Consider the following 22,387-nt stretch of genomic DNA (forward strand, 5'->3'; position numbering starts at 1 on the left):
GAATAATTAGATATGCAAAGTAATAATTGAAAATTATGGAAGTAGGAATTCCGAAAACTAAAATGGGCTATGAGGACATGGTTCATCATCATGAAAAGCAAAAAGAAGACATTAAAAGAGAAAGTATATGGTGTTCCTTAATTTTCTTATCTTTGGGGTTTCCATCATTTCACTGTGCATTCACGATTTTCACTTCCTTTAGTTAGGCTTGTATGGATTAAAACATGGCACTATTTTTCAAATACTTCTATTTTTCTTTAATACCCTTTTTATTTAGTGTTTCCCATATTTATTTCAAGTAAATCTATTTCAAAAGTTCTTTATTCATTGAAAAAAAAAAAAAATTGCGAATCAAGTGATTTATAAGTTGATTACATCTTTGGTTTTAATTTTATCATGTAGACTAATTTGTAAGAGAAAAATAAAACTTAAATGGACATGTGTGTGTGTGTGTGCGCACGCGCGCGCGTGTGTGTGTGTGTGTGTGTGTGTGTGAGAGAGAGAGAGAGAAGGGTTGGTGAGAGTGGAAAGTCATATGGTTGGAAGAGTGGCGAGAGAGGAGTGATGGGATTGAGAGAAAGAGGATAGTTAGAGGGAGAAATGTGTGTGTGTCTATCTGAGAGAGGGTTGTGGGGGGGATGGGAGATATGCATTTTTGTGTATGAGATTTAGATAGAGGATCAAGGTAATTATAGAAGGGCATGTAAGAGATGATGCAAAGGCATCTCTGGAAAATCTAGGAGGGATTAAACACTCAACTAGATTACATCAAAGGACTCATACATCACAAATAAATTCATAATGAACTCTTTTACCCAAATATATTTCTCTTATTTTGTTGTCATAAAAACAGAATATAGGCAAATGTGCTAAAACATGCATTTTTTTTCTGCAAATCTGCAAAAATTTAATTCTTTCATAAAATGATATGAATCTTAAATTCTTCCTGTAGCCAATCAGTTACTATATGACAGAAACCTAAGGACTCTAAAACATATGAATTCCCATATAAATGAGACTCTAAAATGCAAATCCAAAATTGATACATAATCATAAACATTTCCAAATACGATTGACATCTTTTAAACCATTCCACATAACTAAATTAGAAACTATGTTAAAACCCAATAAAACTATGAAGCTTCCATAACTGACGGCATGGATTGATGATCACACCAAGGAATAATAGAAACAAAAAGACTGAAACTTTATTGAAAACTAAGAAAACTACAACGAGGGCAAATGACTATTAATAGCCCAAAAGAACTAAGAGACTACATTTTTGCTATTCCTTGGTATCCTTTGTTCAAACCAATCATGCCTTTTTATAATTGCATTTCTGGACAGTCACAATGAATCTTCCTATTCCTTGTCAGTTATATGATTATGATCTTTGATATTCCATCGGTTATAATGAAAAATGGTATCATTTATATTTTATAATAAAATTTTGAATTTTAGTATGCTATATGCCATCTTCCTGTTGCCACCAAACTCCCTGTCGCACTGTGCTCCTACACCATACTCCCAGATTTGAAAATTTTCCATGTCTCATGGTAATGTGGTTTCATTTAGCTGCAATATCGATTAGATTAGAATATTCAGCATTGTCATCCTTGCCTCTCGTGATTCTCTCATTACTCTTCTTCCATCAATGAACCATTTAAGGACAGAGGACTGGCCTTGTAATCATCATTTTAGTTACTCCTGTTAGTGGAGCATTCAAATGGCTGCAATTCTAGGGTGCTTTAATTAGTCATAAATCCACCTTTAACCAAAGCTTCATTAACTTACACAAACAACTTATAGGACCACTTCTTGGCCCTTGACCATTCATCTTACCCAACAACAGATCTTGGAAGATGCCTCTCTTTTCACATTGCACCTTCTACCTAGCTTCATCTCCATTGGAGAATGGTTATGAAAGACCTTCTCCTGTCTGTCCACAAACACACAACTTCAAACTTTCTTCCTTTGTAGCTGGTGGATATGCAACTGCAACCAAATCCATTACTAAACCAAAAAAAAAGCATCTTTACTGCTTCCCAAAGCTTTTGCTGAGCTCTAATACCAAAAAATGATGCAAAGGCATCTCTAGAAATTCTAGGAGGGATTAAACACTCAACTAGATTACATCAAAGGACTCATACATCACAAGTAAATTCATATTGAACTCTTTTGCCCAAATATATTTCTCTTATTTTTCTGTCATAAAAACAGAATATAGGCAAATGTGCTAAAACATGCATTTTTTCTGCAAATCTGTAAAAATTTAATTCTATCATAAAATGTTAGGAAGCTTAAATTCTTCCTACAGCCACTCGGTTACTGTATGACAACAACCTAAGGACTCTAAAACATATGAATTCCCACATAAATGAGACTCTAAAATGCAAATCCAAAACTAATACATAATCAGAAACATTTCCAAATACAATTAGCATCTTTTAAACCATTCCACATAACTAAATTAGAAGCTATGTTAAAACTCAATATAACTATGAAGTTTCCATAATTGACGGCATGGATTGAGGATCACACCAAGGAATAATAGAAACAAAAAGACTAAAACTTTATTGAAAACTAAGAAAACTACAACAAGGGAAAATGACTATCGACAACCCAAAAGAACTAAGAGACTACATTTTTGCTATTCCTTGGTATCCTTTGTTCAAACCACTCATGCCTTTCTATAATTGCATTTATGGACAGTCACAATGACTCTTCCTATTCCTGTTGGTTATATGATTATGATCTTTGATATTCCATCGGTTATAATGACAAATGGTATCATTTATATTTTATAATAAAATTCTGCATTTTAGTATGTTGTATGCCATCTTCCTATTTCCACCAAACTCCCTATCACACTATGCTCTTGCACCAAGAGAGAGGGTAAATGGAGAGATGTTGAGAGATGTGAGTTAGAAATAAAGGGCTATGAGGAAGAGATGACACGATGAGGTCCAGAGGAGAAAGTGAAAGAGAGTAATTAGAGGGAGGTAGATGTATGTGTGAGGGAGGGAGAGAGTGACAATGAAGAGGATGAGACACATTATGTATAGATAGGTGTTAATTAGGGGTAAGATGTGTGTGTGTGTGTGTGTGTGTGTGTGTGTGTGTGTGTGAGAGAGAGAGAGAGAGAGAGAGAGAGAGAGAGAGAGAGAGAGAGATGGTAATTAGGAGTATTAGATGGCAAGAGAAGAAATTATAGAGAATGAAAGAGAGGAATTAGGAGGACATAGATGTGTATGTTAGAGAGAGAGAGAGAGAGAGAGAGAGAGAGAGAGAGAGAGAGAGATTCCAACCATAAGATAGTATTATACATAATTTACTCTTAGGTAGAAACCCAAAAAATATCTCTACAAGAAAAGCATATAATTGCTATCCAAATTCTTAATTTTTTATTTGCAATATTATACTCATGGGAACAACATAAACTTATTTTGTATTGGCATGTGATTGAAACTTGCTTGTGTGTGTGTGTGGGTGTGTTTCCTAAAAGTAAAAGCAGGTCTATTCTTATCCTTAATTGATTATTATGATCAACAAAAAGGTAAAACAAAGTATAAAGTCAAATATACCATAAAACTATGATAGTACCATATTAAACCATATTTTAAATGAATATATAAATATTAAATTCAATTAAATTCTAGGCTTTAGCCAAATTCATTTTGAAATCAAATTGAACTATAAATCTAACATGTTCATATTAAATCATGCTTAACCCAATGAAACTAAAAGAATGGCCAACATATTTGTAACCCTAATATTAAACTATATTAATTACTCTTACAAAATTATATATTATTGAATTTTTATCACAAACAAGATCGGTAACCCTCGAAAATATTATTTTAAATTTACTTATAACACTAGCACTTGCACCTTTGAATGGTGCAAGGGTTAAGCCGATAGTATTGTATACTTTTGATAATGTTCTTAAATTGCTATTCATAAACTCTCTGTGTCTACTTAACTACATCTATATTCATATCTTTCTTACTCACATGCATAAACACTCATTTCTCCCTCATTGTCTCGTTGTTATTTTACCCCTCCTTACCTTTTGCTCCCATGTATTTATATCCTAATTCCTCTATGTCTTTTTTATTACTCTATTTATATCTATCTATCCATTATCCATATGTCACCTAATATATCTTTATAATTCTCTCTCTCTTACTCTATCTCCCTCATCTTGTCTTCCTATTTCTCTCCCTCCCACTTCCCTCCTCTTTGTCTATCCCTTCATAACTATCCTGTACTATGATATTTGATTTTGATCCATTTATCTATCGCTATGTTTCCCTCCTTTTATTGCTAGGAATCTTGTCACCTCTCTACCCCTATTTTTTGTTTATATTATTCATTTTACTCACTCCCCCCTTCACTCTCTCCTTATAATTCATTGATAAATCTTCAATTTTCATTGATAAAAATAGGATAAATTGTGATAACTAATGACCTTGAATGAACAAAATCAATATGTGAATGTAAAATCATTACTTTGAATGAATCTATGGGTATATAGAAAAAGTGGCTACACTGATACTCAAATATAAAATGATCATGTTGTGGTATATTTCTAAACTCTCTCTCTCTCTCTCTCTCTCTCTCTCACACACACACACACACACACACACACACACATCATATCCATGTCTCTCTTTGATTCCACTCTCCCTATCTACCTCCCTATCCTTTCATTTATATCTTTCTTGTACACATGTATAATTCTTTCTCCCTTCTTACCTCTCTCTACCATTCACATCTCACAATCTATATTCTATTCACTCAACTTATCTTTAATATACTCTATGTATCTATCTATATACTATATATCTCATATTTTTGTATCACTTCTTCCTTATTTTCCTTTCTATTCATATTTATCTCCCTCATATACACACTCTCTCCCAATTTTTTCTCCTAATTTTTTATTGCTATCAATGCTTTCACTTCTTTGTCTCTCTTTTCTTTTGATATTATTAATCTCACTATAAGTTTATATTCTTTTGTTTTAGCTCAAATAAATTTTAACAAAATTATTTTCTACAATTACATCTCTATATGTCCTTAATATCTAATTCAATTTGTTTAGATTGGCTACCTTTACTTGTCTATTTTTACGTTATCTTGTAACATGAATTTTTGTAGTAGTTTGTCTACTTCAAATATAAAAACTATCAAAATTGTAAAAAGGATACAAAAACTTCTATATCATTTAAAAAAAATTATCAAGCATTTTGAATGGCATCATTTCAATAGAACACAATATCTAACATTCTATGAATATGTATAAGTGATTATTACTTAATAAGACACCTTTATGATATTCTATCAATTTTTCATTGAATATTTGTAAATTGAAATAGATACTTATAAAATGAATAAGGCAATCTATATAAGCTATAAATCCCTAAATCTTATATACTTCTCACAAAATCTATAAGACATCTATAACAATTAAGTGATAAATTTGATTCATTACTTTTTAAAGAATATTTGCACTCAATTTATATGCAAATGTTTTAAAATGCTCTAATTTGAATTCTAGGATATTGTTTCAAAATTGTTTTAACAAAAATATTAGTTGTACTATCCATATTTTTCGAATCAACATTTAATATCAAAAACTGAATAAATATTTCTCTTTATTTGAACTCCTATTTAAAATAAATATGTTTTATTATCTCTTAGAACTTCAAGAGATATGAAAAATTGTAATTTAGATCTTTATTATTTTTCTATTTTATTTGTATTTTTTCTTTCTAAACTACTCCTTCATGTATAAATTTGCCCTAGTTGAAAAACTACTTCCTCTTTATTTTTCAAATAACTAATTGAGAGCATTCTAATTTCTAATCTTTGAGAAGAAATTATAAATCTATTAAATTTAAGAATTATCATCCCATTATCCTTTCTCATGGTGTTCAAGCTGACAACTTAGATTGAGCTATCCTACAGTCCACTCTCTCCATCGGAGGTGGGGGATGGCCCGGTGTGGAAAGGTAAATGCCAGAGGCTCCGCCACCGACCATATATTCCTTGGGTGGGAGGCCTCCTTGCATGTAGGGAGGTTTCCAGTTGTTAGTGATAGCCTGAACTGGATGGAAGGAAGGTGAATAGAACCTCCCACCCTGTACATGGAAAAATGAGTTGGCCTGCATAATTGCAAAAATACAAACACATTTTTTTATCAGTCGGATTTCTATGGGACCTAAAAGCTTAACCATATTGGTAGCACTTGCATGCCTGACATCCATGCTACCTGGGCGCATAGATGGAAGAGATATTCTAGTGGGTGATGGAAAATAGTAACTCAAATTCAATTACATGACTTGGGCAGAAAATGAGATGTTTATGGTTGGGGACACCCTCGGTAAGAAAAGTCAATGTGATTTTTAAACATTTTGTTATATTTAAGTTTTAAATATTCTAACGGCGCATGTGATCGTCTTTGTTCTTCTCCAAAAAATAGCCGTCCAAGGCTGATGAGGATTCAAATCTCGGATTGAGATCATCAGCTAAATCCAACAATGGAGGGTGCATGTGTGTGAGCAAAGTCTGTGCACCAATAGGAAAATCCCCAAAGTGGAGAATCGATCCTTTGAATCTCAATGCCTACCTAAATCCTCTGCACAATGTTAAAAGAAGAGAAGACAGCTCTACTACAATGTTTGAAGTATACACGAGAGAAAGGAAAGAAATGAAATAAAACAGTAGCAATTAAAATTCAAACTGTAATCCACACATTTGCCAATAAACAAATAATAAGATTTGCATTAACATTGCGAAAAGAGCTGTCCATAAATGCTCTGTTTTTCATACACAACAAATACCTCTATTTGCTTCCCCTGTTTTTTTTTTTAACCTACAGCTGCATACAATACACTTTCTTCTTTTTTAATGAGTTGCAAAAACTTTACAAAAAATAGCTTTTTACACACAGAAGCTTCCAGAATAAGCTGGAAAAAAATAAGCATAAAAAATTCTGGAAAGAACTTGCTTGCTATGCAAGCTAAACAAAAAATCATTTTAAAATGAAGGTAGTTGAGAAAGCTACAGAGGGGTAGAGAAGATTAGAATTAATTTTATTTAATTTTTCTAGCTAGACTAGCTGTCCCATCAACCAACACTCCCCCTTAATCTTCACTACCATTCATGTCTGTGACTCCAATTCCATCTCGAATGTACTCAAAATCTTTCTTTGCAAGTGGCTTTGTGAAAATATCTACCAATTGTTCTTTAGACCTACAAAACTGAAGATAAATATCACCATTGTTTACCAATTCTCTAATGAAATGATATCTAGTATCTATTTGCTTAGTTCTTTTTATGGAAAACATGGTTTTTGGACAAGGCAATTGCTGAATTGTTGTCACAATAGATATTTGTTGCTCCATCTTCTTGATGCCCCAACTCTAAAAGTACTCTCCTCATCCAAATTGCTTGACAAGTTGTTGATGTGGCTGCAACATACTCTACTTTAGCTGATGAGAGGGTGACAATAGGTTGCTTCTTTGATCTCAAAGAGATAGCACTAGTGCCAAGATGAAAAAATATCCGAAAGTACTTTTTCTATCATCCATGCTGCCTCCCCAATCATCATCTGTGTATCCAATCAACTTACAATCATTTGAAAATGTATACAAAATTTCAAAATTCTTTGTTATAGCTATGTATCTTAAAATTCTTTTTCCAGCTTTCCAATGTGACTCCTTTGGTTTGTCCATAAATCTTGAAATGAGACTAACACCAAACATGATGTCCGATCTTGTAGCTGTTAAATACATGAGGCTACCAACTAATCTTTTAAATAAAGTTGCATCAATAGTAGAGCCTTGATCATCCTTACTAAGTTCCAAACCCAATGCAATGGGTGTTGGTGCTAGATTAACTTTTTCCATCTTAAACCTCTTCAACACATCATTTGCATACTTGCTTTGACAAATGAAAATACCTTTATTAGTTTGACTTACCTCCATGCCAAGAAAGTATTTCATAATGCCTAAAGTAGTCATTTCAAATTCTTTTTTCATAGCTGCCTTGAATGAATTAATTGTCATATCACCTATAAATATAAAGTCATCTACATACAAGCAAACAATCAACATTTCATTTTGTTCATTCACTTTGATATATAAGGTTGGTTCATTGCCACACTTGTCAAAGCTATTAATCACAAAATAAGAATCTATTCTACTATACTATGCTCTAGGAGCTTGCTTTAAACCATATAGTGCATTTTTCAATTTGTATACTTTATGTTCTTGTCCCAAAATTCCATAACCAAGTGGCTAATTTACATACACTTCTTCTTCCAAAATTCCATTTAGGAATGCTGATTTGACGTCCATTTGGTAAACCTTCCAATTGTTTTGAGCTGCAATAGATAAGACCATCCTTATTGTACCCAATCTTGCCATGGGTGTGAAAGTTTCATTGTAGTCTATATTAGGTTGTTATGCAAAGCCTTTAGCTACTAGTCTTGCCTTGTATTTTTCTACTTTTCCATCAACATTATACTTTGTTTTGTAAACCCATTTAACTCTAGTTACATCCTTTCCTTTAGGAGGATCAACTAGATCCCAAGTTTCATTCTTTTCTATTGGCTGAATTTTTTCATCCATGGCTACAATCCATTTATCATCTTCTACTGCTTCTTCAAAATAAATTGGATCAGCATGTGCTAAGAATGCACAATTAGTGCATAAATCATCATTTTTAGCCTCATCGAATTCATCACAAATCTGCCATAGACTTCTTGTCTTCTTTGATTTGTTAATTGATCTTGACCTCAATGATGCAAGTGTTAGATTAGAAGACCCACTACTATTATTACTTGCTGATGCAGTGTTTGGTGTGCTTGCTGCCCTTAAAGGTGTTGTTGGTGCATTAGCTTGCATGGGTGCATTTACTTGTGTAAGTGGATTCAACCTTTGAGTCTCATCCTCTTCATCCTCTTGTTGCAAACTAGCTGCTCTTGTTGTTGTTTTATCTATGCTGCCATCCCATGCTTCTTCTTCAATAAACTCAACATCATAGCTGATTATCAACTTCTTCTTAATGAGATTGTATGGAATGCTCACTATAACCAACAAAAATACATTTCTCTCCTTTTTCATCTAATTTTTGTCTTAACTCTTGAGGTACTAAGCAGTATGCCACACATCGAAAAACTCTCAAATGTGAAATGTTATGCTTCCTTTTGCTCCAAGCTTCTTTAGGTGTTTTATTTATCACTACCTTTATTGGACACCTATTCAAAATGTATGTTGAGCATACAACAGCTTCACCCCAATACTCATTTAGTAGATGTTTTTCTTTTATCATACTTTTCGCCATTTCCATGATTGTTCTATTCTTCTTCTCAGCTACTCCATTTTGTTGAGGAGTATACCTTGCTATAAATTGTTTGTGTATGCCATTTTTTTTGCAAAAATTTTGAAAATCATTTGACAAATACTCTCCACCTTGATCAGTTCTCAATGTTTTGATAAAATAATCACTCTCTTTTTCAACTTTTGCCTTGAATTTCTTAAAAACAATAAATGTATCTGATTTTTATTTCAAAAAATAAACCCATCCTTTTCTACTAAAGTCATCTATAAATGTTATGAAATAAAGCTTTCCACTAATGGATGGTGTTCACATAGGTCCGCAAATGTCGAAATGCACTATTTGAAGTGGTTGTTTGGCTCTATAGGACTCTCCAACTGGAAATGATTTCCGATGTTGCTTTGCCAAAATGCAACTCTCACATGTGGTCTCAAGGGGCTCTATTGGTGGCAGTCCATAAACCATTTTCTTATTGTATAACAATTGCAATCCTTTGAAGTTTAAATGCCCAAGCCTTAAATGCCATAACCAAGTTTCATTTTTATATGATGCTTTAAAAGCTACTTCATCAACCTTTTACAATCGTTCTAACTCTAAAAATACTTCACTTTGAATTTTCAATGGAAACATTCTATTTTTTGTCATTTCAACTTTTGCAATTAGCCTATTGTTGGGTTACTTGTCTAAAATGACACATTCACCATTTTCAAAATAAACTCTATACCCTTTTTGCACTAATTGTCTAATACTTATGAGATTATGTTGTAATCCAGGGACATAGTATACATCAGGGATTTTTTTTGTCTCACCTTGCTTAATTTTTATGCCAATTGATCCTTTGCCAATGATTGAAACTCTTTGATCATTTCCTAGTTTTACTTTTGATTTTAATGAATCATCTATTGTTGAAAATATCTCCTTATTACTACTCATGTGATTACTACAACCACTATCTAAAAACCACACTTCTTTCGAACTCTCTTGTGCTACATTATGGGTTATTAATATAGTGTCTTGCTCACTAGTGTTGGGCTTGTTTTCATTTGTAAAATGTGGCGTTTGTTTGTTCAAATCATATTGCTTTTTCCTACATTCTGATACAAAATGCCCAAATTTGCTGCAATAATGACATTGGATGTTTGATTTATCGTAGTTTCTCCTTAATGATGGCTATGAGAATGGGTGCTGCCCCTTCCTCTTGTTGATGTAAAATGGGGTTGTGGGCTTGATGTTGGTCTTCTACTTTCATATTGTGCATTGTCTCTTCCTCCCCTTGGTGAGAAATGTCCTTTGTCTTTGTTGTAGTTTGATCTCTCTCTCTTGTTTTTACACTTTACAAACTTTACAAAATATACAAAATATAGCTTTTTACACACATAAGCTTCTAGAATAAGCTAGAATAAAATAAGCATAAAATGTTCTAGAAAGAACTTGCTTAATAAAAAACCATTTTAAAATGAAGGTAGTTGATAAAGCTACTGAGGGGTAGAGAAGATTAGAATAAATTTTATTTATTTTTTCCAGCGAGACTGGCTGTCCCATCAACCAACACACAAACTGGCCATGGAATTTTTTTCCAAATTTCATAGGAAACTAAACTTTCTCAAATAATTTTTCTAGATTTTGAGCAGCCAAAAGAAGAATTTTTTATATCTCCACCATCTTGTATGATAATGGAATCACGAAAGATTTAGCCAACTCATGAAGTCTTATTCCTGTTTCAGAAGCTCTTCACTATTGGTCCCAACTTATCCTAAAAACTAACCGGTCCATGAATTTTTTCTAGTGTCTGACATTGCTAGGAACTCAGAGAACTTAGAATTTTTGGATGAAAGTCCCATGTGAAATAAGACTATCGGCTTAATAAAAGCAATGAGATCCTAAATTGAATTATTGACAAAAATTGTAAAATAATCCATTGCCTACGTAATTAACTAAACAAAAACTAATTTTTAATTGATGTTGAAAGCTAAACATCAACTATATTTACCCTTACACCTAATCGGATCTCAAAACCTAACTAAATAATAGACAAAAGCTTATAAAAAATAATGTTGAATTGACCAAATCATAAATGAAATTATATAATAAAACTGTTTGTTAGAACTAATGTTCCTAATAGACCTCCCCTATTAATTTTTTCATGCCAAAACCTTATTCAAAGCTAAGTGGAGTGGCTCACAAAGAGCCCACTAGGGATCAAGTCTTGCTAAGTGCAAGGCCCATAGACATCATAAGGGATGAGGTTAGGATCCTGTCTTGGGTGAATTTGGCAGCGTGGATGCTCCTCAGTCCTTGGCTTTTAGCCGAAGAGGTTTTTAGTATTCAAGTATGCGTGGGCCCGTATCGAGTACCTAAAACTTTTAATGGTGGCCTTTGCTAGTTGGTAGCTCACAGGCTTCGTGCCTCACTGCACTGTCTCGCAGGTCTGAACCCTTCATAAAAAAAAAGAAGTTAAGCTTTTAAGAAAAAAGCTAAAAACTAAAATTCAACGATATTAATGAATAAATGATGTCTTGTCAACATGTTACATTTAACATGGAAGTTATTTTTAATTAAATAATCTAATTTACTGACTAATTCATTCACATATTTCCATTTCAAGGAATCAAAACCATTTTTTGACAACTTCACTACAAAGTGTGAGGTGTTATTAGAAGGATGTTTAAGGAATCATTTAGTGCTGATTTAGTTATTTGACTAAGTCAAATAACCAATGAAAACAAAAGATTATAATTTAATGCATTGAAACATAAATATTTATGTTCAATAATTTTAAAAGATGTGTTTTCTTAATTTTCATTTCCTAAGGCAAGAAGAAAAACAATTTATGCCTCATAAAAATTTAAATTTGTATAACAAGGTTTTGGGAAGCTCCCATCTAGCTATTAAAAACTATACTTCCTTTCATCATTCTAGTTCATGAAAAATCTTGATATTTCTAGAAAACTCTTCACTTTTTGATACAAGAACATGATAAAAGAGAGTTAATCTTCGAGTCTTTAATACAGGTTAAGGGTGGGTCAGTGCTCCACTTCTTCAATTTTTTCCTTGGATACTGGCATAGGAAGCTGAAGCCTAGAGAAGTTCATTTTCAAGTGTCTCCTCTGTTTCTTGTAATTCCTTTATCATTTTCTCAGTTGTTGTTGAATTTCATGTGTAGTGCAACTCAATGGTAGACAACTAATTTCATTAGTGTTGTTTTAAGAAACAAGCCATGAAACTAATTTCACCACCTGAGATAAGTGATTTCTCCCTCAATATTAATTCTTGCAAAAACATATAGTCTTCACCACTTAAAAGAAAGCTTAATTAGCTAAAATATCTAATTCTAAAGTTTCCTCTTATTTTCTTTCTAAAATTTCTAACATCCACACATGTTACTTTATTTACATAAATTTCTTTAAATAAGAAAGAACCTATATTTATTATGGGTAAGTGCACGAAGTTGTGGTGCCAAAAGGGGGGTATAAGTGAACACCTTTTTCCTGAAATTAGCAATTTCTGGACTTCAACAAGAATTTGAAGATACTTACGCTCAAAATTTTAAGATATGACAAAAATAAAAGTCATAGTCCTTTGAATCTAGTTTCTAAACTACTAATTTTTTTTCAAAATGGTTTAATTTTAGGTCCTCAAAAAAGGGGGCCACAAAAAGTGGTACTATTTATTCCAAAAAAACATAACATACTACAAAGTGTGGCCCCCCTAAAATTTTAACTTTTTTTTTGAAAATCTTTAATCGCTCCGGTCAAAAGTTACCTAACACTATGTAGTTTATCCTTTTTTTTTGGGTAATTTTATAATGTGTATTTTTTTTTAATGAAATTTTTAGTCAGACACATCCCAAAAAACATGAAATATCAATGTGCTCTCCCTAGAAATGATTGAAAAATAATCTAAAATCAAAACTTCTTTTTTTCAAAGTGTGTAGAATGGAGTCTAGTTTCTAAAAAATTAAGTTGTTGGAAAATTTGATGAATGAGCTAAAATATACAACCCAATTAGTACATGTTGGTTTTTGACAAAAAATGGACATACATTGAAAAGAAATTATAGATGAAAGGCTTGAAATAGTTTAAATAAAAAATAAATTATATGGTTGTGTAGCTAACACAGAGACCTACAATGTCATGTAACCTAATTTTATCGATGCTCAACCATGAGAAAATTAGAAGGAGAGCACACAAGAAAAATCAATCATTTTTTGTATGTTTGCAAAAAAACACGTCTCAGACCAGTTCTTAGACTCCAAAGCTTTGGGTTGGATCCCTAAAGAAAAGCTAAACATTAGGCTTGGTAGAATGTAAAGCCTTAAATAGCGTGTGCGCGCTATAGCACACACACACTATTTAAAGCCTTTTAAATTTACTTTTAAATAGCGCGTACGCGCTTTGTAAATTTTTTTTTTTTAAAGTGCACACGTGCTTTAATGCGTACACACTATAGTGCATACATGCTATGGCTTGGTACACCCAAGCCATAGTGCATGCGCACTATAGTGCGTACGCACTATAGCATGTGCGCGCTTTGCAAAACTAGAATCAGAAAAAGAGGTGTCATCTTTTTGGGACCACAACTTGGTGCACTTACCCTTATACTTAAAAATATAGAACTAATGTTCCTAATAGACCTCCCCTATTAAATTTTTCATGCCAAAACCTTATTCAAAGCTAAGTTGAATGGCTCACAAAGAGCTCACCAAGGATCAAGTCTTGTTGAGTGCAAGGGCCATAGACATCATAAGGGATGAGGTCAGGATCATGTCTGAAGCGAATTTGGTAGCGTGGATGCTCCTTAATCCTTGGCTCTTAGCCGAAGAAGTGTTCAATATTCAGGCATGTTTGGGTCCGTATCGGGTATCTAAAACTGTTAATGGTGGCCTTCGCTGGTTGGTAGCTCATAGGCTTTGTGCCTCACAATATTAATGAATAAATGTTGTCTTGTCAACACATTACATTTCACATGCAAGTTATTTTTAATTAAATAATCTAATTCATTGACTAATTCACTCACATATTTCCATTTCAAGGAATCAAAACCATTTTTTGACGGCTTCATTACAAAGCGTGAGGTATTATTAGAAGGATTCTTAACCAATCATTTAGTTCTGATTTAGTTATTTGACTAAGTCAAATAACCAATGAAAACAAAAGATTATAATTTAATGCATTGAAACATAAATATTTATGTTCAATAATTTTAAAATATGTGTTTTCTTAATTTTCATTTCCTAAGGCAAGAAGAAAAACAATTTATGCCTCATAAAAATTGAAATTTGTATAATGAGGTTTTGTGAAGCTCCCATCTAGCTATTAAAAACTATACTTCCTTTTATCATTCCAGTTCATGAAAAATCTTGATATTTCTAGAAAACTCTTCACTTTTTGATACAAGAACATGATAAAAGAGAGTTGATCTTCGAGTCTTTAATATAGGTTAAGGGTGGATCAGTGCTCCACTTCTTCAATTTTTGCCTCGAATATTGGCATAGGAAGTTGAAGCCTAGAGAAGTTCATTTTCAAGTGTCTCCTTTGTTTCTTGTAATTCCTTTGTCGTTTTCTCAGTTGTTGTTGAATTTCATGTGTAGTTCAACTCGATGGTAGACAACTAATTTCATTAGTGTTATTTTAAGTAACAAGCCATGAAACTAATTTCACCACCTGAGATAAGTGATTTCTCCCTCAATATTAATTCTTGCAAAAACATATAGTCTTCACCACTAAAAAGAAAGCTTAATTAACTAAACTATCCAATTCTAAAGTTTCCTCTTATTTTCTTTCTAAAAATTCTAACATCCACATATGTTACTTTATTTACATAAATTTCTTTCCTTATTTTATAGAAAGAACCTATATTTATTATACTTAAAAATATACAATTTTAAAGACAATAAAATAATAATTTAGTAATTATTAATATCACTCTTTCACACACGCACACACACACAGATATATATATATATATATATATATTGTTTCATATATAATATATATATATATATATATATATATATATATATATATATATATATATATATATATATATATATATATATATATATATATATATATATGAAACAATAGTAATTTTATAAAATGTGTGTGTGTGTGTTTGTGTGTGTGTGTGTGTGTGTGTGTGTGTGTGTGTGTGTGCGCGCGCGCGCGTGCGCGTGTGTGTGTGTGTGCGTGCGTGTGTGTGAAAATAGTAATTTTTAAAAATATGCTTGCAAAATTCTATCTTCCTTCTATTTCCTTGACTAAGTACAATGTCTCAATAGATTATAAAGGGTAAGATAAATCAAAGAACTCTAACATTTAAGTTAGTTTTATTATCTCATACCATTAAATTGGTATTAAATGAAATAATAGTTGATCATGTGGTTTGGAAATTCTATTTCAAGTTCATAATTAAATGTACAACTTGACTTATCTCTTCCCCTAATAGCCACCAAACTAAAGGTTGTATATTCTATCAATTTTTCTCGTACATGACATCAATGTCTTCTTTGTATTATTAATATTGTTTAAAAAAAGTTTAAGATAATAATTCCCCCTCATTAGCAAATAGGAAACAAGAGATAAGCCATTAATCCAAAGATAAGTATCTTACAATTCTAGAACAGCAAACCATGATATTGGAGTATGAATTATTATTTTTATTGGTAGGTTGCCTATATCTATTCTATGTCAAAATTTATTGTAGTCAAAATTTCATCATTTGTTTAAGAGTTAAAACTCCTTGAAGTAAGCACTATCTTTACTTATAGAGCATCAAACGTTTGCACCCAACAAGATAATCAATAATATCATTATGTAAGTTTATTTTAAAGATATAATATTGATTATATAAACTTATTTTCTAAAATAGATTTAGTTGTTATTTTTTACATTTATATATTTTTGTTAAAAAAATTCTATTTTCTTATGAAAAAATATATCAATCAATTTATACTATATTATCCAACATTTAATATCAAAGCTTAAAAATAAATTAATTGATTTTTGAATATTTTTATAGTTGTACAATTATAGTTTTCCCTTGTTTAAACTTTCACACATTCTTAATTACTAATTTAAAATATAGAAGCTATTTTAGAGTTCTTCTTAGTACATGTTTCAAAATTTTAAATCAAACTAAGTTTCCATCTTATACCTTCTATTAATCTATTTGGTATAATATAGTATTTATTTTATGTTTCTAACCTTCCATTTCAAGTTTTAATTTAAAATTTGGTTTTCAACTTCATTTGCCAAAAGGTAGGGACTCTAGCTCATCAAGAGCTCTTGTTAGGAATTAATAAAACATGTATGTTAAAAAATTAAGGTGCATAAATCATTATAATGGTAAGATACTAATTCTGTAAATAAATTATTTATGCAATTAAATGATGTTAATTATTTACAACTCTAATTCTATATCTAATATTAATTTTATTTCTAATGTTGATTTTAATTCTATTTCTAATTTTATTAAATCTAAAATCATTTATTATTGTATTTGCCGTAGGCAAAATACTATTGCAATCACTGATATTCGGATTTTAATAAATAAAAATAATATTGTATAATTTTTTTTGAGTTGTACATATTTTAGCATACAATAGTACTAACTTTGATAATTCTTAATGATATAAACTATTTATACACAAACAAATAAGTGAAAAGGTTAAAAAATAGTTATTAATAACAAATGTAATTATGAATCACTATAGTATAGTTAAAATATAGCAACCATTTTATATTAGTAAAATGGATAACAACAACATTTTAAATTTGATAATAATTAATGTTATGAACTATTGTAGACATAAAAGGTAAAAAGAATTAGTTCTTAATTAAAAATTATCAAGTCACTATTGTATGCTTAAATAGATATATTTTTAAAAGAGTAATATTTTATATAAATAATTATTTCCACACAAATTAATTATAAATATTTTAATTTTAAAATATGTTAATTTTAAATATTTATTATTTAAAATAGAATGTCAATTTCTTAATCTTTCTAAATTATAAATTAAAATGAATAATATTTTCTTTACAAATATTTTGTCATCCACATAAGTTAATTATATATATTTTTATATTAAATTTGTAAATTTTAAATACTTAAATATTTAAAATTGAATTATTTCTTTGTAAAAGTTTCATCCAAAAATGTTAAAATTAATCAAATATTAACATACTAATAAATTTATTTAATATATTATATTTTTTAACTCTATTAATTAAACTATAGTTTACAAACAAATACAAGCCACTATGTGGCACTTGTTTATAATAAAAAATATATAAACTTTAATATTAATTTTTTAAATCATATATAATTGAACAATAGAATTATATTTTAATATACTAATATAATTAAAATCTTATCACATAATGATTTAATTACTTTAATACTAAATTTAATTTATATTTTGTACATCGTTTAAAAATTAAAAATTATATTTTAATACTATTTCATAAATTTAAATAATAAAAAAATTCTTTTGTCTTGCGTACGACCTGGCTTCTCAAGATTGACATAAGAAGAGATCTATGCTGGAGGACGGGTGGCTCGTGTTACAGGAAAACATAACAAAACTTTCCCTCTTCAATTTGGTATGAATTTACGGTCCCATACAAAAGGGAGAAAGGGAAAAACTAATTTTTTTGTGTTTCTCTTAGGGTGTGGGCAGATTGTGATTCATTTGTTTTATTTTACTTGGTGACAGATTTTGTGGGATTTTTAAGGTCACATCAAAACCTGTTGTTTTTTTTGGAATTTTGGGTTGGTTATTGACTATCTTGTGATATGGGTTTTAGGTCCCCTTCTTTAAAACTTGTTATGATTTAGGTTTTTGAGTCCCTTGAAAATCTATTTTCTTAATTAAAAATTTATTAATTTTAGTTTTTTATGATTTTTGAAATGTTAGTCTTGTACATCCACTTTTGTGATAATTTTGACAATGTAATATAATCTATATTTTGCATTGTTCTCATTATTATTTGGTAATTTTTGTTGATATATCATCATTGGTATGTTAAATGTAATACATTACATGCAATGTGAAATTGGTATAAGGTAAATAAAATTTTTATGTATGATGTGAATAAAGGGTATGCCATGCACATACAAGAAGATGGTATTTCTATGTTGTTCAATTGTATTTATTATTGAGTGTGAATTATGGATGAATATCTAAAAATTTCCAAGGGGTGGCACCCAACAAATTATTGATAATTTATTGATAAAAGAGTTGATTGAAATATTACTATCATAATAAATTAATGATGAATTATGATAAGCAAATTGTTTCTTTTATATAGATTAGTGCTTCATAGTTAAAGTTGTATTAGAGATGAAATGTATAGCAAAGCTCAATATTTATTCCGCATGCATACCTTAGTGCTACCACAGGCTAAAGGCGAGGTTGAAAATATAAATTGATTTTGAATGCATCCATTTAATTCTCTAATACGATAAACATTCAATTGAGAATGCCTCATAATTAATGCATGTTGATTAGACCAATTGATATTCTTTGTCACCATAAGAGGAATTTAACGGTTCCACTTGAGTCACTCTTAGGACTATTATTTATTGCTTCTATTTTTGGACTTTTGACCATACCTTGTGTAATTGCATCTAGTGACGTTTTGTGTAATTCAATTGATGGGTCTGTTATATGTGATCCTTGTATGTGGATGATGTGATTGATCTTTACTCTCATGAGCGTGAATTTGGTCTCTTTGATGATTTCAATCTGGCTTTAAAATTATTCTATGTTCCTTCGAATCATTTTCTTAGATAAGATTGCATGGCCCTAAGAAATTGTATTATGCTCTATCTTATCTATATTTTATCATGACCTTGGTAGCCTTATGGTAGCTCCTCATTATTCTTAGACATATTTGTCTTCATTTTTTTAAGCGCTTGACATTTGATTGGTTAGTGTAACGCTTATGGAAAATGTTGATCTTGTTGAGAATGGTGGGGAGAGCATAAGAGTACAGTGTGGTTAAATGGTGTAACAAACCATCATTGAGGATCAATGTAAAAAGTGGAGTAGACCAAGGAGATGTCATACCTCCCATTTAAAATATGTTTACTTTTTTGGGTGTAATTCTTCACATTTTACTATTCGTTTGAAAAGTTTAACTTTCTATATTTTAATAATGTTTGTACTTCTTTTATCAAGAGAAATGTGTCACAATATTGTGTTATGTACTTTTGATGGTTATCTACCTTATGTTTTCACTAGGTTTCTAGTTACACGAATTTTAGGTTAAGAAAAGTTGAAATGCTTGAACTTTCAATTCTTAACTATAATAGGTTAGGACTTATTTCAATAAATAAAAAAGTCTAAATGTTCAGTATTGTGTTCTCTTTTTATCTTGTAATATTGATAGGAACATTTTCCCTTCTTTGTTAATATGTTCTTTAATTACTTTTGTATAACTTTAGATTAAACATATCTCTACCTTTTGTGGTGGATGGGAATATACTAACAATAACTCATAGTATACAAGACTCCACTAAAGATTAGATTAGTTATCAATAGTATATAGCTGAAATCTATAGATAAATTTGGTAAGTAGAATGTTCGGGGGAAAATACACTGAAATTTAATATCAACAAAATATATATTTTTAAACCATCAAATTTCTGTTTTCCTTTTTTCTTCAATTTCCGCTTTTAGAGTTGATTGTATAAGAATTTTTCCTCATCAAAATGTTAGATCACACTCCATGATCCATCGGCAAAATGAAAAAGAGAAATCTAAAAGATTTAAACTACTCTGTAAATTTATATGTAAGATACATGACTAATACTTTAAATAACAGGTTACATTGTTCTCTATAATATTGTGTCCTTTTTATTCTTTAGATAGCGCAGACACTTTCGATCGAGTGAAAGGTATGGAATCGATAGCCATAGGAAAGACAGGCCAAATTAATAGTCATCTTTTCATAAATATAATAATAATGATAATGATAACTTCGATGTTCTGTTATAAGGTTTGGTTATAGGTAAACATAAAAACTAGTTCTTAAACATGTTCATAATGAAGGTGATTCTTCTGTCATTATAAATGCATGTATCTTGATCTTTTAGAGCAAGACTATTATTATTAATAACACACTCGTGGCCTGCCACATTCATCTTTAAAAAGCATGGATGCTCTGATGAATGTATAACGAACAACTACAGACCAATTTATCAGTGAATGTAATTCTCAATGAACTTGGATGCTCTCATGAATGTGAAGAATATGTTTTAATTAATAAAACATATTTAAAGGTATTCCCTTTTATAGCAGTATTCTAAAATTTGCAGATGAATTAACAGTGGATGCACTTGGATTTAGATGCGACAACATAAAGTATTGGGTCCTTTAGGTACATATTGATGTAACATTCAACCCATGTATACATTCGTATCTCATGTCATAAATTGTGTCTCTGATCCTTACCTTTGACAAAATATCAAGTCTAGCACTGATATACTTATATTATCAATATACAATTAACACATTGCAAAAGGAACGGTACGCGTGACATTAGAACCAGAATTGATCATCCATAAACTGCACTACAGCTTTGAAGAACACCCATGACCTGAAAAAAGAGGTGTAGAAGAAGAGAATTGAAACATATGACAATGAAGAACAACACTGAGGCCCAAACCTTCCTTAATCTTGAGGATCAACTAATTAATCTAACAGTTTCAAGATTTCCATGGGGAGAGATATAAGCGTAAACGAAGAACAACACTCAAGCATAGTATAACGAAGCAAAGGAAGGCGACCTCGATCTTGAGGATCAACTGATCTATACGCTCTGCATGCTTGGCATAAAGGTTAAAAACCAGGTGACTGGCTTCACTGATTTTATCATCTGCAGAGAATAACACAACGGCTTCAGTTCCTTCCGCGGTCAGCGCCACTCCGGAGTACATCTCTGGGTCGAATGTACCGTCTGTATTGTAAACGTATTAAACCCTAACTAACTACTAGAAATCAAGCTGTATACAAATCAAGCCTATCTTACTAGAAATCAAATTGTATACAAGATATTCCCCTGACTTACATACCTGAGGGTCTTAATTTATTGGCTTGAACAACAAACATATCGGTCATTCCGCCATTGTAGTCTTCTTTAAGTTCATAATCATAACCGGATCCAGCCACCCATCCATCCAAAAGGCGGACAATACTCCCTTTCTCAAGGATTCCTTTTATCTGTTCAAAGTTTCTTCTCACTTCATCCACAGAAGCCAAACGCCACACACCTGATATTAGGTTTGCGTCCCTGTAGAGCATCTTGAATGAACCATCGTTGGACACCTTATGAAATTCCATGGGGACCCTTTTCAACAATCGAATTCAGAAATTGTGAATATTTGTTTGCCTTTGCCATACTCGGTATATAAGGAGATTTATAGAGATTCAATGCATATGGATATGGCATTAGAGCACCATGACACATTTTCGTATGACCAAGCGACATCCAAACTGCGTCTCATTGAAGAACCATGTGCATTTCATTTGACCATGAGACCATCACCATGATGCCTGCTGATATCCTTTTCCAAAGTGGTTATTAAAAACAAACACTTCTATTTAAGACAGTTGTTATTCTCAAAAAAAATGATTCGCTCTTTATCTAGGTTTATCTAAATGTCTCATCCCTTCTTCTTTTTTTATGAATAGTCATTTTCTATTAAAAAGTAATGTACTAAGATTACAATTCACAAAAAACGGTCAGGGGATACAAGATCATCCCATGAGAGTTCACTTAGCCGAAGTCAAAAACATTAACTATTCATCAAAAAATTATATAAAGCAACCCTCAGGTGGCTACAACAGTGCCTGCTGAGGGAGGTGGCTCATATCTATCATGAAATCCCCAATCATCCTTGGGATTGGGAGGCAGACTAGGAATAGTCCAGCCATCAGTAGCAACATTAGTAGCATTAGTGGCCTAGTCAACATCCTTCATATCACACCGTGAAGGTGAAATGGTTAGTTCTAGGTGAAAAGGCCATTTCC

Source organism: Cupressus sempervirens, chromosome 11, assembly GCF_028749045.1.
Source record: "Cupressus sempervirens isolate cs-2001-9-10 chromosome 11, ASM2874904v1, whole genome shotgun sequence".
In the NCBI taxonomy this organism is placed as follows: domain Eukaryota; kingdom Viridiplantae; phylum Streptophyta; class Pinopsida; order Cupressales; family Cupressaceae; genus Cupressus; species Cupressus sempervirens.